At 38.0% G+C, this 16006-nt stretch overlaps 1 long non-coding RNA gene across 1 annotated transcript in view; it reads left to right on the top strand.

The window, feature by feature from the left end:
• Positions 1-291: 291 nt before the first annotated feature.
• LOC140526136 (uncharacterized) overlaps positions 292-16006 on the top strand; it is a 30421-nt gene continuing 14706 nt past the window's right edge. The window contains exons 1-2 of the long non-coding RNA XR_011974255.1: positions 292-379; positions 12636-12753. This is a non-coding gene — a long non-coding RNA (uncharacterized lncRNA). The remainder of the gene's footprint in view (positions 380-12635; positions 12754-16006) is intronic.

Genomic DNA, 16006 nt, shown 5'->3' with positions numbered 1-16006 from the left:
GCATCAGAGACATTCCTGCACTGATTTCCCAAAGGTGTTTGGGACTCGGAGGGGGGGGTGGCGGTGGGTGGCATAAGAATGCATAGAACATTCATGAAAATAATTATTACTCAAATTTCTTAAAGGGAAAGAATGACCAGTGGCATTCAGAGTTCTTTGCCAGCATCCTCTGCATTGGGGATCCATCCGAGTGAAATAGGAACATCCCTTTGGGCAGCCATGGGTTTCTGATGCATGAATGATGCAATAATGAATGAACACTGGAGTCATTCTTAATTCTCTTTCATTGTTTCTGATGAATAATTTGATGCTCTTTGACCTTCAACATGGTTGAAATACCTGATTTACTAATAATTTATTGCTTGAAGCCTCTTTGGGGGTGAGTAACATTCAATATTGTTATAGATAAGGTAGCTAATATGTAATATACAGTAGCTGTAGATAAGCTTTAAACTTTCAACCCTTTGTTCTGGCTGTAAAATGTCAGTTGGACCCATTTTGGTGCTTTTTATTACTGCATCAAAACCATGCTGTGAATTTGTGGCTGCCATAAATGCTTAATGTAAGAGCTCATTGTGCAATAAAGTGTCAGAACACTGTTTTTAAACACGTTTTTAAAGCAACATTTTACAGCTTACATTTTTTCCCACTGCGTCCTATAAAAAGTACAGATTTTCAATGTCACATTCATAATAAGTGCATAATCATTCCTGGGAAAGCAGAGCCTATTGCGACTTAAATGGCTTCTTCTCTAGTCCGTCTAGCTCTTCGATTTTTTCCTTAGCAGAGTATGTTTGCATAGCTACCTTTCTGGAACAGAAGTGAGGTTGGGAGAGGCAATGCCTACCTCAGGTAAAGACAACTGATTTGGAGTTGAATTTGAAATTTTTCACTCTTTAATTTAATCTTTAAAAATGAGGAAATGTACAAAGGCAAATAAAAGATGCCGCTCCTCTATATTTCTTCCTTTACGTTGCTCAGGACATTATAAAATAGCTATATCACAGAGTTTTCTTCTGAAAACACCTATCCGCTTTCAAATTCAGGCAATATCTTTTTTCTAGCCTTGTTTGAACTTGGCTTTTATTTTGCTGAAATTTTTTTTCTTCTTTTCAAGCTTGGTTCCATCTATTTCTCTCAGCTCTCAGCTATCAATTTTTGTTGTTTAGTCATTTCAGTTGTGCCCAACTTCTTGTGACCCCATTTGGGGTTTTCTTGGCAGAGATACAGGAGTAGTTTGCCATTTCCTTCTCCTGCTCATTTTACAGATGATGAAACTGAGGCCAATAGGGTTAAGTGATTTGCCCAGGATCACATAGCTAGTGACTATCTGAGACCAGATTTGAACTCAGGAAGATGAGTATTCCCGACACCAGGCCAGACACTCTATCTATGATGCCACCTAGCTCCCCGGTGCTACCAATGCTTCCACAAAAACTGGGGCAGAATGAGATTTTATTTATATCTCCCCCTCTAGGTCTGCCTCCTCCTACACACATACAGACACACATATTTTCCCTTTAACTGGCAGTCATACTGCAAGGACTTCCGGATTGTAATGAGCAAATTTCTTATTGAATACATTACATACACATGTATTGATGAAAAATTTACAATCTCTCAATTTGTAAACTACTATAACATTTCTCTCAATGTTCTATTTTACTAGGAAAATCATGATATTGCACATCCCTGGAAACAATTGTCCTTTCTAGTTCCTCTTCCTACTTAGTCTACAACTAGATATAGTCAGGCAATTTGCTTGTTGTTACTTACTCATACCCGAATTTTCATGGACTGGCCCATAACCTTCTTCTGTCCTTAACGTCAGAAAGGATATTTCTTTGAGAAGATTCAATAAGTACACCTCCATTTGTTCAACCGCTACTAACATATGTCACAACTTGTTCCTGACCTACCTTTTAAACTATATACATCATTTCTCTTTACATGCCAGCTAAATTCTAGCTAAATCAATTTTCATATGGTTCCTCATGTACAATACCATTTCCCATCTCCATGCCTTTCTACTGGCTGACTGTCTTTCCAGGAATATATTACCTTTCCAAATCTAAAGCCCCTTTTTCCTTCAAAAATACCACCTTCTACGTAAAGTCTTGCCCAGCTGCAATTGCCTTCTCCCCAAAGAACACCTCATTTTCATTTTTTACTTATTTATTTATAAAATTATCTCATCGTTTTCCCTTTGTGCCCCTGAGGCTCCCTGAGGTAGTCTTCATTGTTTTGTTTTGTTTTTTTATCCCCAAATTTAGTAACAAGTTAATTGAGCTTTTCAAAGTCAACAAGTGGCCTTGTGGAATGGAATGAGTCACCAGATTACCTCCTTAGAACCACAATTTTGCCCAGCTGAGTATGTTTTCCCATATATAATTACTTTCATTTAAAGATCATTCTTTTGCAGCAAGTGCCATCAAGGAATCCATCTCTACCTTCCCAAGCCTCTTAAAACATGGAAATGAGCTGGTGATTTATTCTTCCTCAGAGGAATGCATTTATAAGACTGTTTTTAAGGTCCAAGAATACAGCCAATTCCAAAATGCCAAGGAGATGTAAAGAAAACACAGACAAGATAATAAGACTTAACCAAAAAAGAGTCACTTTAACACTACACCCAAGGTTTTTTTCTTTTTCTTTTTTTATGAGCAAATGGCAGGATCAGTTTAATATGTATGAAGCTGGCAAAATACTTGAGAGCTGCTGAGGTAGCATTTGAATTTTTTAAGTGTTTCCTTGTCAGCTAAGGCAGGGCCATCATAATCAAACTGTTTTCTAAAAAGTTCTCTTGCTGCAAAAGCATAAAAGGTTTTCGTTTTGTTACTACCCACCTACTGACTCCTTGTCACCTGAAGCCCTATCTGTTGTGAGACAGTCAGAATATTCTGAAAAACACAGATGTGTATGAAACCTCAACCAAAATAAGGACTAGAAAGGAGAAGCAGAAAATTGAACTCCCGTCTATAACCTGGTTTTTCAAAATACCACCCTGATTTCTGTTAAGGCAACAAGTAACAATGCTGGGCTGTTATTTAGAATCAGAGAACCCGGGCTTAAATCCTAGTTGTGCCACTTAGTATTTAGGCAATCTTGGGAAAGTTAAACTTACTTTGCGGATCTCCTTTCTTCAGCTGGAAAATTAAGGGGATTGGATTAGATTACCTTAAAGATTGTTTCTGTCTCTCAACCAGTGATCCTTCATAAATTGATGCTAATTTTCCTCACAGAATGGAGGTGCTAAATTTTTTCTATTTTAACAATTATATTATATACTAGATTGACTGTGCAAAGTAATAAACTATTACCTCGGTAATCAAGAATGAATACTGGATTCACCCTGAATTCTCTCACACTAGTTTTGCTGTATAATTGGATATCATTTGACCCTGACATGGTTGAAGTGTTAGAATTACTAACAATTTATTTTCTGAAACATCCTTGGGGTGGGTATAATATTCAATATACTTACGTATAGTGTAGAAAAAATAAAATGAACTTCCCTTAGTAACATAAGCACAAAAGTCTTCTGAGATTAAGAGCTAATTAAAGAGATCATATTAATGAGAAAGAAAGAGCCAGGTCTAAAATCTCCAACTTTTTACTTTGATATAGTTGTGCATAGGACAATATGTTTAACTATCTTACCTAAATTCTCGAAGGTGCAAAAAAGTACATCTAAAATACTAAGGGAAAATTTGAACTCCCTCCCCCACCCCAATGAGAAAAAATGGCAACATATAGATAGCACTGAATGGGAGAAACAATTTCTCTGGGAAGCGTCCTTGGAGAACTTGGAAGTCTCAGTACGATAAATGCTAATATCACAACACTAATGATATTCTAGACACTTTCAGGTATAAGTAGATGAGGACTCTTTCTACCATCCCCTTGAGTGTTGAACAAAGATTCAATCTAGAGTGTTCAAGAATTTTTTTCCTATAATGATTACAATGGTTTAATTATATTCCATGATCTCCTATGAAAGTACTTTTTAGTCACTTTGTAAAGTCCCAACTTTTAGGCACTTTGGGAATATAAAAGACATTATGAATTATATGATCACATACTGATCTAAGGAAGGAATTAGGACAGAGAAGTAACTTTTGCTTTAATTTGGACTCATATCCATATATATATATCACCTTTGTCCCTACCATTTTCTCATCTGCAAAAGAAAATATTAGTACCTATTACTTTCCCAAGATGATATCAGGAAAAATGAAATATTCCTGAAGAAGACACTTTGACTTCTCCAAGGAAAATGTTAATTATTAATGTTTCAAATGAGCTTTTTTTTTTTTCAAAATCACTAAGTGCCATAAAAATGTAAGGTATTATTTTTATATCTAGATCTAAGTCCTGTATGAAGTAGCTGCTTCATAATTGCTCATTGCATGAATGAATACATTTCAAAGTCATAGATTATTATATGTGCTGTCTATTGACTCCATAATTGTAAGGAGAGATACTAGGATGTATATCTGGTACGTGTAGAACAATGTCTCTGCTACATTTATTTTTTTCAGGCTGGAAACAGTACTGATGGCATCCTGAAACCCTAGATACTAAATGATTCATCCAGTGTCCACCATGATGTATTTCATACTTTGGCAAGGCAGAACAATTGTGGATTTTTTAGTCCCACATATTGATTTTATAAAAATAATTTTACCACTAGATGGATAATAAAAATAGCAATAATATCCTGAATTGATATAATACCTTTAATTCAAAAAGCTTGAAGCTTTCAAAGGCAATGAACAATTGTGGGAATTAGTTTTAGCCCTCAAAGGGTTGGAATTTTCCATACTTTATGAAAAAATAAATATTTTAGCTATTTCATAACTGAAACAAGTTATGCCTTTCCATACCATGTGCCACTAAGCACTGGCATTGCTATATTCTACCAAAATAGAAAAGAAGATTACAGAAGGAAAACACACACACACACACACAAACACACACACACACACACATGCATGTATGCACACACATAGTATTTTAATGTAGTAAATGGAATGTAGGTTTGCCTTCAGTCTATCGACTTCTGCTGTTTTATTTAAGGAGATAGGCAGTCCTAATTAGTGCTTAAATAAATTTTGAATTCTGCTCAAATGTCATGAATTAGAACACTTATTGTGTTCTCAAAACAAATTATATTCACCTGCAGCACTGCAAGATCTGAATCCTTGAATTCCAGTCTTTGGATTCCAGTGCTTGGATTCCCTGGATTATGACACTTGGTCAAAAGTTGATCATATTTTGTGGCTTTATACTTTGGGATGCTTAAATAAACATCTTTTGATGTAAAGACTTTTCCCGTTGGTATTAATATGCAGGGGCTATGGTACTTTACAATGCTCTTTTGCTTTCTTAAAAAGTGTATTTGGCACTTGGTACAAGTGTTGGAGCACCACTGCAATGTAAATGGAACAGCTAGAGTTGTGTTTTGATTAAACATCTTCGAGGTGATAGTTGCTGGATACCATAAACTAAATGAATTATCAGGACCTTTGTGAAGCAAGGTATAAATAATTTCTCTCAAGCACTCTGTCTTATTCCATTAGTACAGCGTGGTTTCTCTTGGATTTGATTTGCTCTCAACCAATCAGGAACTCCTGAGCTCAGTATTCCAATCAGCTGTAATTCAGCCAACATTATGACAGTTTAAGAATCATCTTTACAGCTTAATATGCCAATGGCTCACTACCACACATCAATTAAAACCTGAGTCCTAATCTGCTGATGGACCCATTCAAGTCAATTGCTAGACACCAGTATAGGAAGCAGAGCAGGTGGCTATATTCTTAATTAAATGAAGAGCATCTTCCCTGAGGGGCTGGGATCAATTAGGTCAGCTTATCTTTTAGAACTTTAGCCACATAGTTTTTTCCTTCCTTCTTTTTTTCCTTCCTTTCTTTCCTTCCTTCTTTTCCTTCCTTCCTTCCTTCCTTCCTTCCTTCCTTCCTTCCTTCCTTCCTTCCTTCCTTCCTTCCTTCCTTCCTTCCTTCCTTCTTTCTTTTTTCCTTCTCTCTTTCCTTTCTTACTCCTTCTCTCCATTCCTCCTTTCCTTCCTTTCTCCCTTGCTCCTTCCCTCTCTCCCTCTCTCATTCTTTCTTTCTCTCTTTAGTGGAGGCCGGATTAGTCTCTGATTGTAGGGGCAGTTTCAGCTACAGTTTGTCGAGTGCTTTGGAAGAGCCCAGTATTCCAGGGATCCTATGTATTTTTCTTTTTACTTTTCTTAGGAAAGAAAAAAATGGGGTAAAAGGAGGTGGAGCTATCCAGCGTGTCCTGTTTGTCCCTTCCACTGTGCTTGATAGTCTTAAAACAGATAATTCTGCATTGTGAAAATACAGAGCCCCAGAGCTTCCCAGTTCTGGTGGAAGATACGTTATTAGATGGCAGTACATCAGAAGAGCTAGAGAAGCAACATTCAAAACTCAAGCTGTAACAACTCATGGATCCTCAACCTAATAAATCTACTGTTGGAATTTGAATGACAGACTTGAACATTTTGCCATGGGCATAACCTTTCTAATAGAAGTAAATGGCTCCAAAAGGAAAAGAAAGGAAAAGCCTTGAGTTAATGCTTAAGACCTCTCAGTTGGTTCAGCTTTTGGAACAGTCATTCTTCTGGCTCTTTCCCCTCCTGGGTTACATAGCAAGGATTCATAGGATGGAGGGCAAATCACCTTTGAAAGCAAGGCAGAGGTTTTCTTATTGATCAGAGTAGCAGATGGGATTAGTTGAGGTTGTTTGCTTGGCAAGACTTCTCTGGGTCAATTTCATCTCGGTATTCTCAATTAGAAACTGAAATAGAGTAGCAAAAATGGATAGAAAGAGAACTTGGGTATGTGGGTAGACTAACCACCTTATCATTTTTCTCCCTTAAAAAGCTATTTTGGAGAGATCCTGTCAAGCCTCATAGGCTTAGAGAGTACATGCTTTAAAAATAAAAAATAACATTAGGGGAGAAGGAAAATCACACAGATGCTTGATTAAAAGCTTTATATTACTAATGGAGCCAAACTAAAGTTTAACTGACCCTCTTCATTTAAACTAGTCAAGCTTTGCCAAGGAGAACAAGAAGAATCCATACATGAAGATTTACCTCAATGATCAAATCTTTCATGCCATATGCCACTATTTTTTTTTTTTTGGTAGAATATGGCTGATTTAGGGCCAATCCCCTGGTAGGTTAGATTTGATATTGAAATGAAATGAGACACTCATAGCCCATCTGACCATTAATAGTAGATTTCTTTAGCTATACATACACACACATATTCAGTCAGGACACTAGGTTGATTTAGCAGAGAGCAGCTTTTTGGTGTTGATCACGCTGTCGGTCTAAAAGTATCAGAGAGGGAACTGCAACTTTTGGTAGGCTTTGGTATTCATGTGTCTGGAAATCCAGACACATGCTTGAGTCTTAGTCCCAGGAACCAGTCAACTCTTATTGACAATTTCAATATCTCTTAAGGAAAAATTAAAAAAAAAACAAAAAACAAAAAACTAGTCGAACCTATATTGGGTAAGACCTTAAAAAAACGCCAGTCTACACTACATGGAAAGGCCCTAAGAAATATTGTTCCTGTCACTCTCCTGAAAAGACATTTCACCTCCACTCTAGAACCTTGTTTCCCCTTAACTGAAGACACATTTAGACCAATTGGGAGAATCAGTCTTCTTTGCTTGCTGTCCTCGTGAAGAGTAAACCCTAAACAATCAACTGCCACAGGAGGTAAAATATAAACTGAATTTTACATTCATGTGTATATACACATATATAGATATATGTATACACACATATACATATATATGCATAAAAAATCACAGTGTGCAATCCAAAAGAGAATACTTCCTTCTTCAAAAAAGTACTTTCTCTACTTTTGTCATTGGCCCCTTAAATATTAGCTTAGGAAATATATATCTCTCCCCGCCCTTTGAATGATAAAGGCTTCAATAAATGTGCTATCTGGAAAGAAACTCATTGTCTATTCAACATAGTCAGATGCAATGATTTGGCACCTCTCTGGAAAGATAGACTGATTGGCCAAGATAGATTTGATTCAAACCAAGACTAGAGCCTCAATATTGAAAGAAAGTTATTTGATAAATGTGTGTTTTGCCATTTTACTTAAAAGGAAGTTATTATGTGTGCAGCTGCTTTCTGAACGAAATTAATGCTGAAGGAAAGCTTTGTATTACAAAGTAAAATGGGGCCTGCTCTCTGGTATTAGACTGAAAGGCATTGTGATGCAGTAGGAAGACTGAACTTTGACTACTTCAAGAACAGTGATTCATATAATAATGATAATAATAGTAATAATTATTAATAATAAGCAAGAGAAAAGCTTTAAAAACGCTAAACTCTATTTGAAGTGAGGTGATCTGTTTTCCAGAAAACAGAATATTAATATAATAAAATACAGTAAAATGAATTGCCCCCACATGAAATGAACATACATAGCATCATGATAGATCTTTAAACTTTTTTTTAAGAGGAAGTTCAGTGGCACAGTGACTAGAGTGTTAGGACAGGAGTCATAATGATCTGAGTTCAAATACAGCTATAGACACTGACTAGCTGTGTAATCCTGGGCAAGTCATTTAAACTTAGTTTCCTCATCTGTAAAATGGGGATATTATCCACACCAAAGTTTGTTGTAAAGATCAAAAGAGATAATATTTGTAAAGCACTTAGAACACAGTAGGCACTATGTAAATGCTTATTCCTTCCCTTCCTTTACCACCTCCCCTTCATTTTTTAAAGTCACACAAAATATTAAATCCACAGGTACAATGAGCTCCTGTGCACCAGAGAGCTCAGGTCATGAACCACCTCAGTCATTTAAGTCCTGAATTCTGGGGGAACTTCCCTAAATCATTCAAATTCAATTGGGCTCAGTCTAGTCTGCAACTGTGTTGCTCTGCTCCAAACAAATGCTCTTCTAGCTTAACAGGGATGAGAGCACTCAGGGCACAGAGCTGATGTCCAAAGAGAATTTTAATGTGCAGAGAGGAAAAGAAAAAGAGAGAGGAGGAAAAAGGCTCGCTCTTCAATGTCAGGAATTGCTCTTTAATGGATCTACCTTTGAATCAGAATTTGATGGCTGACTGGCACATGGTGAGTGCTGCTCCTAACTCATGAAGGGCTGACACCAAAGCAAACCCCTTGCTGATCAGATGTACTGTATCAGTTTCTTTGACAAAATCTAGAAAAAAAAAAGAGGTTTTGGGGAATTGTTTTTAATGTGTAGAGACACTTTCTTTCCCATGTGGTCAAATTAACATTTTTAAATGGCCAGTAACTAGAGAAAAAAATGTTGTTAAGAAGAATTCCCTTCAAGCAAAAAAAAAAAAAAAAAAAGAATCGTTTTCATCATTCTGAAGTTCAACATTTAAGGGATAGGCACATAGTTTTTCTTTGTTTCACAAGCACTTTACTGAGAACCAAGAAATATGAAAAGCCCTAGAGGAAGACCCACAGGACATCGAGTGGAATCTCTCTGGAGAAGCTAATGAAGAACATGGACAAGATTTACTCATGAAATGAAGCCCTGGATGCTTTGTGCAACATATAACAGGAAAGGAAATAATCACATGGAGAAAGTCATAGATCCTATAGAATACATACCAAATACCTCCCAAATATAATAATTTCTCTAGGAAAATGGGAATTTTCACATTCATCTACCTCTCAAGTATCCTTATAATGTAGATACATGGTTAGACTAAAAGAAAATGAATAGAATGAAAGCCACTTAACTTGGCTTATCTGATAAGTGATACCATATAGGCACCATTACTTTCAAAGGTTATTGTAACACAGCCTTTGACTCCTACTTCTGAAAGACTTACTTTAACCATGTCTAGTGAATTCCAGGGCTCAAGTCCTCTTAAGATATGCCCTTGGTACCACTGTCCTTACACTGGACATTTATTTAATCTTTAGAATAAGGATATAATAATCAGAGATCCAGATGTTAAATGATCCGAGTTTCAAGAAATGTTTGTAGGGAACAATGTGGAGGAATGTGTATCTCCAACATGGAAGGGATGCTGGCATCTTTGATCGATAGATTTGTCATCACTAGTCTCTACCAGGTCTATAGCCTCCAGACACTACTGCTAGAGGTTATCTTTTTGATTTTGTGGTGCTATATACATAGTCTCCTGTGAACGTTGCTCCTCCTGGGTTCTGCCAGACATGGACCTACAGGGTACATGGCTGTGAAGTATCTCTTGGTCTAAGTCAAAGTCCTTAGCTACGTTGCCATCTTCCTTTTATGAGAAGAATGGGCTTTGTCAAACTCTTTAATTTCAAAGACAAAGATACCTCCCCCCCCCCCCAAATAGTTCTTTAAAAAGAACAGTTAAGCAGCCAGGGATTTACTTAAGCATTTTTAGGATGAGACAAGGTGTGGGGGGAAATTCTTTTTTTTTCCTATTATGAAACTTGTATTATTCTATGCAGAATCTTATTATAAAACTTATTTCCAACAAAAGATTCCTTTTCCCAGATGCAATGTTCTTTGGGAGAAAGGGAAGAGAAATGTCGCTAAGTAGTGAGTCTCTCCAAGTTCAAGTCTGTCCTTTTGACTTGACCTTACTCTAGTTTATAGTGAGCTTTCCATACCCCTCTCAGTTTTAATATCTGAAGGTCATAAATACATTTTGATTGTCATTCATATAAAAGTTATGCACCCAAGAGCTATCAAATACCCTATGGTCCTTCAGTCATCCTGTCTCTAATATACAAGTGCTCTGGTACTCTTCCCAAAAGATGAGTTGGCAGGAGAAAGACACAAACATAAAGGAAAGTCCACGGGGCTAGATCATTTCCTCTTTTATCTGTCTATACATATTTCTGGCCTTTCCTATCCAGAGAAGCATAGAAAGGCTAATGGGGTTTGATTTCACTTCTGCCCTTAATAGTTTAAAAGCCCTTTAAACTATTTACCCACAAAACATACATGAGTGAAACTCCAGGAGAACGAGCATTAACACTGTGCTTTATACAACCATAACCTTTATTCACAATCAAGTAGTTGGTCTTTATGCTTTGATCCTCCCAGAAAACTTATCACTTTTTGATGATAACAGTTATTATGATGGGATTTCTGGAAGTTACTCCCTCATAGAGCTCCTAAAATGTATTTCTTAACAGTTCACCAGAACTGTTTCCCTGTAGAGAACTCAAACCTCTAATGCACTGAATTCTGATGTACAAGTTAGGCAAGATCAATCAATCCTTCAATAAACATTTAGTAAATGCTTACTAAGTGCTAATCACTATTCTAAGTACTGAGGATGCAAAAGGAGGCAGTAATCAGTACCTACCCTCAGGGAGCTTACAATATAATGGAGGTGACAAACAAATATATACAAAGCGAGATATGTGTATGTATATAATATATTTATAGATCATATGTAGATACTAAATAGGAAATAATTAAGAGGAGATAGTCACTGGATTCAAGAGGGGCTGGGAAAGGGAAGGCACTAGAATTAAGAGGGGTTGGGGGAGGCTTTCTATGGAACGTAGGATTTTAGTTGGAATTTAAAGTAAGCCAGGGAGGTTAATAGATAAAGTGAAGGAGGGAGAGCATTCCAGGCATGGTGGACAGTCAGAGAGAATGCCTGAAGCTGAGAAATGGGATCTCTTCTTCAGAGAAAAACCAGGCCAGTGTTACTGTGTGGAACAACTGGTGGAGAGTAAGGTTTAAGAATGCTAGAAAAGTAGGAGTTCACTATGTTATGAAAGGCTTTGAATGCCAAACACAGCATGGATCCTAGAGGCAACAGGAAGTCACTGGAGTTTATTGAGGGGTATAGGTGACATGACAGGACTATATTTTAGTTGATGTTATTTTCAACTGAGAATGGCTTGAAGTGAGGAGAGACTTGAGGCAAGCAGACCTACCAACAGCCTACTGAAATAGTTCAGGCATGAGGTGATAAGCGCCTGGACTAGAATTGGGACATCATCAGAGGAGAGAAGAGGGTATATTCAATAGATGTGAAAAAGTGAAATCAAAAGGCTTAGCCTATAGCTTGGATATAGAAGATGAGAGAGAGTGAGGAGTACAGGAAGATTCCTAAGTTATGACCCTGAGGATCTAGGAAGATGGTGTTGTCCTTAACAGTAATAGAGAAAATAGAAGGGGGGATGCAGAAAAATGCCTTTCTCCCCCTACCCCAACCCTTGGCCAATAGCTGTTAACTTTTACAGAAAGAGAGGTGTTTTTGAGAGGGAGAGGGAAAAGGAAAAAGAAAAGTGAGAGGGAGCATAAAATAATGCATTCAAGAAGCTGTTTATGAAAGATAGTCATTACTTTATAATTGGTACTCATGAATGCTAGTAGAAAGAATGCTGAGTGGAACTTTAGGAGAAATGAATGTGAATTCCAGGTCTGACACTGATGAGTAGCATGAAACATAGGGGAGTTATTTCACCTCTCTTGTGTCTCAGTTTTTCCATATGCAAAATGATGCTGAAATGCCTGTACCACATACCTCAATGGATTGTCATAAGTGCTTTGCAAAATATGAAATACTGTACTGTAAATCCTGACTATTATTGTACCTGGGCCTTGATTCTTCTTATATTATAGGTCACTCTGCCCTCCTTTGATTTGACTGAAACAAGTTAAATGAAGTAATGGTTTGCAGAATTCAAAATAAGAAGGAAACTGAATGAGTTTTAGTCCAGAAATCCAGCTTTTCCTTAAGGTATGTAAGACCAGCTATTGGTAAAATTATATAATAGGTGAATTTTGTTTTTGATTAGGTTACAGAAACTGTTTTCTGTACTTTTTTTTTCCTTTTAACTACTCAATGTTTCCCCTTTGACCTATTCATAATTGTGTTGGAGGAAAATACCGGACAAATAATTAATTCAAGCTATCAGTAACTGTGACTTTCCCACATGTGTTCTCTACACTTATGCCTCCTTATTCCTGAACTCTGCATTAACTTTGGGATCACTGTGTCACATAATTGGTGGAATGTTTTATATAAACTATTCTTACTGTACTATTTTCAAAAATATTATTTTCTAAAAGCTGATTAAATAAATTTTTCTCAGTAATCATGAGGGCATGTATACTGGAGGGGTCGTAAGTCAATATATACAAACATTTGATTGGATCAGTGATCTTATAGATTTGTGGTTTTCCCTAAAAATGTAATGTAGGTCACCGCCCATTAAGTTCAGCTGACCCTGTGAAACTGGTCCATATTCCACCATAGGGTGACCACTGGGGATTTAGTTAACCTACTAACATTCTTCTAACATTTTAAGGGTTCGGTGGTGTACTTTGGCTCTCTATGTGTCATTCCTTGCTTTTGACATGAGATCGCCCCATTTTCTTTTTTTTTTTTTTCATTTTTTTTTCTTTTATTTAGCTTTTAACATTCATTTTCACAAAATTTTGGGTTACAAATTTTCTCCCCTTTTCTCCCCTCCCCCCCCAAACGCCAAGCATTCTAATTGCCCCTATGACCAATCTGCTCTCTCTTCTATCATCCCTCTCTGCCCTTGTCTCTGTCTTCTCTTTTGTCCTGTAGGGCCAGATAGCTTTCTATACCCCTTTACCTGTATTTCTTATTTCCTAGTGGTAAGAACATTACAGTTGATCCTAACACTTTGAGTTCCAACTTCTTTAGCTCCCTCCCTCTCCATCCCTTCCCTTTGGAAGGCAAGCAATTCAATATAGGCCAAATCTGTGTAGTTTTGCAAATGACTTCCATAATAGTTGTGTTGTATAGGACTAACTATATTTCCCTCCATCCTATCCTGCCCCCCATTACTTCTATTCTCTTTTGATCCTATCCCTCCCCATGAGTGTTGACCTCAAATTGCACTCTCCTCCCCATGCCCTCCCTTCTATCATCCCCCCCCACTCTGCTTATCCCCTTATCCTCCACTTTCCTGTATTGTAAGATAGGTTTTCATACCAAAATGAGTAGGCATTTTATTCTTTCCTTTAGTGGAATGTGGTGAGAGTAGACTTCATGTTTTTCTCTCACCTCCCCTCTTTATCCCTCCACTAATGAGTCTTTTGCTTGCCTCTTTTATGAGAGATAATTTGCCCCATTCAATTCTCCCTTTCTCCTCCCAATATCTTTCTCTCTCACTGCTTGATTTCATTTTTTTTTAAGATATGATCCCATCCTCTTCAATTCACTCTGTGCACTCTGTCTCTATGTGTGTGTGCGTGTGTGCATGTGTGTGTGTGTAATCCCACCCAGTACCCAGATACTGAAATGTTTCAAGAGTTACAAATATTGTCTTTCCATGTAGGAATGTAAACAGTTCAACTTTATTAAGTCCCTTATGACTTCTCTTTGCTGTTCACCTTTTCATGGTTCTCTTCATTCTTGTGTTTGGAAGTCAAATTTTCTTTTCAGCTCTGGTCTTTTCATCAAGAATGCTTGAAAATCCTCTATTTCATTGAAAGACCAATTTTCCCCCTGAAGTATTATACTCAGTTTTGCTGGGTAGGTGATTTTTGGTTTTAGTCCTAGTTCCTTTGACTTCTGGAATATCCCATTCCATGCCCTTTGATCCCTTAATGTAGAAGCTGCTAGATCTTGTGTTATCCTGATTGTATTTCCACAATACTTGAATTGTTTCTTTCTAGCTGCTTGCAATATTTTCTCTTTCACCTGGGAGTTCTGGAATTTGGCCACAATGTTCCTAGGAGTTTCTCTTTTTGGATCTCTTTCAGGCAGTGTTCTGTGGATTCCTTGAATATTTATTTTGCCCTCTGGTTCTAGAATCTCAGGGCAGTTTTCCTTGATAATTTCATGAAAGATGATGTCTAGGCTCTTCTTTTGATCATGGCTTTCAGGTAGTCCCATAATTTTTAAATTGTCTCTCCTGGATCTATTTTCCAGGTCAGTTGTTTTTCCAATGAGATATTTCACATTATCTTCCATTTTTCCATTCCTCTGGCTTTGTTCTGTGATTTCTTGCTTTCTCATAAAGTCCTTAGCCTCCATCTCTTCCATTCTAATTTTGAAAGAACTATTTTCTTCAGTGAGCTTTTGAATCTCCTTTTCCATTTGGCTAATTCTGCTTTTGAAAGCATTCTTCTCCTCATTGGCTTTTTGAACCTCTTTTGCCAATTGAGTTAGGCTAGTTTTCAAGGTGTTATTTTCTTCAACATTTTTTTGGGTCTCCTTTAGCAGGGAGCTGATTTGCTGTTCATGCTTTGACTTCATGTCTCTCATTTCTCGTCCCAGCTTTTCCTCCACCTCTCTAACTTGATTTTCAAAATTCTTTTTGAGCTCTTCCATGGCCTGAGCCCATTGGGTGGGCTGGGACACAGAAGCCTTGATTTCTGTGTCTTTGCCTGATGGTAAGCATTGTTCTTCCTCATCAGAAAGGAAGGGAGGAAATGCCTGTTCACCAAGAAAGTAACCTTCTATAGTCTTATTTCTTTTCCCTTTTCTGGGCATTTTCCCAGCCAGTGACTTGACCTCTGAATATTTTCCTCACACCCACCTCACCTCCTGATCCTCCCAGCCAGTGTTTGGGGTCTGAGATTCAAATGCTGCTTCCAGCCTCAGGGCTTTGGGCGGGGGCAGGGCTGCTATTCAGTGTGAGATTAAATTCAGATGCTCAGGTGAGGGCAGGGCTGCCTCTCAGGCTCAGTTCCCTCAGGGAGTTTATGCACAGACCTTCAACAATGGATCCAGGCTCCTGCCTGCTTGGGGAGCCCTGGTCTGCCCCTGCCCCTCAGCTTCTGTCTCCTGAGGGGGCCCGAGCCATGGGGGCACCCCACTCTCCCCTCGACCCACCAAGGGGACTCTCTCACCGACCCCCGTCACCTGTGGGTGGAGGTACTTGTGCGGCCGCTGGAGATCCCGTCCCTGAAGCCCGCTCGGATCTGTTCCTCTCGGTGCCGCGGCCACGGCAGGGCTGTACTCAGCTCCCAGTCCCGGCGCCCAGTCCGCAGCACGAAGGACCTTTTACGAG

Source organism: Notamacropus eugenii, chromosome 1 (genome assembly GCF_028372415.1).
Source record: "Notamacropus eugenii isolate mMacEug1 chromosome 1, mMacEug1.pri_v2, whole genome shotgun sequence".
Lineage (NCBI taxonomy): Eukaryota > Metazoa > Chordata > Mammalia > Diprotodontia > Macropodidae > Notamacropus > Notamacropus eugenii.
The sequence above is the reverse complement of the archived record's forward strand: the minus strand, read 5'-3'. Positions and strand labels throughout refer to the sequence as shown.